We start from the raw sequence: 2,500 nt of genomic DNA on the forward strand, positions 1-2,500 counted from the left end.
TTTTTAAAAAGGGAGACAGACGCGAGGCACTAAACTACAGACCTGTATCACTAACGTGTATAGTATGCAAGGTCATGGAGAAGATCATCAGGAGGAGAGTGGTGGAGCACCTGGAAAGAAACAAGTGTATAATTGACAACCAGCATGGTTTCAGGGAGGGAAAATCCTGTGTCACAAACCTACTAGAGTTTTATGACAAGGTGACAGAAGTAAGACAAGAGAGAGAGGGGTGGATCGACTGCATTTTTTTTGGACTGCAAGAAGGCCTTCGACACAGTTCCTCACAAGAGGTTACTGCAAAAGCTAGAGGATCAGGCACACATAACAGGAAAGGCACTGCAATGGATCAGCGAATACCTGACAGGGAGGCAACAACGAGTCATGGTACGTGACGAGGTGTCAGAGTGGGCGCCTGTGACAAGCGGGGTTCCACAGGGGTCAGTCCTAGGACCTGTGCTGTTCTTGGTTTATGTGAATGACATAACGGAAGGGATAGACTCAGAAGTGTCCTTGTTTGCGGACGATGTGAAGTTAATGAGAAGAATCAAATCGGATGAGGATCAGGCAGGACTACAAAGAGACCTGGACAGGCTACAAGCCTGGTCCAGCAACTGGCTCCTTGAGTTTAAACCCTGCCAAATGCAAAGTCATGAAGATTGGGGAAGGGCAAAGAAGACCGCAGACACAATATAGTTTAGATGGCCAAAGTCTGCAAACCTCACTCAAGGAAAAAGATCTGGGGGTGAGTATAACACCGAGCATATCTCCCGAGGCGCACATCAATCAGATAACTGCTGCAGCATACGGGGGCCTGGCAAACCTACGGATAGCGTTCCGATACCTCAGTAAGAATTCGTTCAAGACTCTGTATACCATTTACGTCAGGCCCATACTGGAGTATGCATCACCAGTTTAGAATCCACACCTAGTCAAGCACGTCAAGAAATTAGAGAAAGTGCAAAGGTTTACGACAAGACTAGTCCCAGAGCTACGGGGATTGTCCTACGAAGAAAGGTTCAGGGAAATCGGCCTGACGACACTGGAGGCCAGGAGGGTCAGGGGAGACATGATAACGACATATAAAATACTGCGCGGAATAGACGAGGTGGACAAAGACGGGATGTTCCAGAGATGGGACACAGACACAAGAGGTCACAATTGGAAGTTGAAGACTCAGATGAATCAAAGGGATGTTAGGAAGTATTTCTTCAGTCATAGAGTAGTCAAGCCGTGGAATAGCCTAGAAAGTGAAGTAGTGGAGGCGGGAACCATACATAGTTTTAAGGCGAGGTATGATAAAGTTCATGGAGCAGGGAGAGAGAGGACCTAGTAGCAATCAGTGAAGAGGCGGGGCCAGGAGCTATAAATCGACCCCTGCAACCACAAATAGGTGAGTACACACACACACACACACACACACACACACACACACACACACACACACACACACACACACACACACACACAGGGAGCAGAAACGCTGTGTGTGCCACTAACCACAATTTTCAACACATCCCTTGAAAGTGGGCAACTACCTGAGGTATGGAAGACGGCAAGTGTAGTTCCCATTTTTAAAAAAGGAAACAGAAACGAGGTACTAAACTTCAAACCAGTGTCTGACGTGTATAGTATGCAAAGTTATAGAGAAGATTATCAGGAGGAGAGTGGTGGAGCACCTGAAGCAGAACAAGAGTATAAACAACAACCAGCACGGATTCATGGAAGGCAAATCCTGTGTCACAAACCTTCTGGAGTTTTATGATAAAGTAACAGAAGTAAGACAGAGAGAGAGAGAGAGAGAGGGAGAGAGAGAGAGAGAGAGAGAGAGAGAGAGAGAGAGAGAGAGAGAGAGAGAGAGAGAGAGAGAGAGAGAGAGAGAGAGAGAGAGAGAGAGAGAGAGAGGGAGGGAGGAGTGGGTTGATTGTATTTTCTTGGACTGCAAGAAGACCTTCGAAACAGTTCCTCACAAGAGATTAGTGCAGAAGCTAGAGGATCAGGCGCGTATAACAGGAAGGGCACTTCAATGGATCAGAGAATACCTGACAGGGAGGCAACAACAAGTAATGGTACGTGATGAGGTATCACAGTGGGCACCTGTGACGAGCGGGGTCCCACAGGGGTCAGTCCTGGGACCAGTGCTATTTTAGGTATATGTGAATGACATGGTGGAAGGAATAGACTCAGAGGTGTCCCTGTTCGCAGATGATTTGAAGTTAATGAGGAGAATTAAATCAGATGCGGACCAGACAGGTATACAAAGAGACCTGGACAGACTGGACACCTGGTCCAGCAACTGGCTTCTCGAATTCAACCCTGCCAAATGCAAAGTTATGAAGATCGGGGAAAGGCAAAGAAGTCCGCAGACAGAGTATAGGCTAGGCGGCCAAAGAATGCAAACCTCGCTCAAGGAGAAAGATCTTGGGGTGAGTATAACACCGAGCACGCCTCCGGCAGCACACATCAACCAGATAACTGCTGCAGCATACGGGCGCCTGGCAAA

This window comes from Cherax quadricarinatus, chromosome 17 (genome assembly GCF_038502225.1).
Source record: "Cherax quadricarinatus isolate ZL_2023a chromosome 17, ASM3850222v1, whole genome shotgun sequence".
NCBI lineage: Eukaryota > Metazoa > Arthropoda > Malacostraca > Decapoda > Parastacidae > Cherax > Cherax quadricarinatus.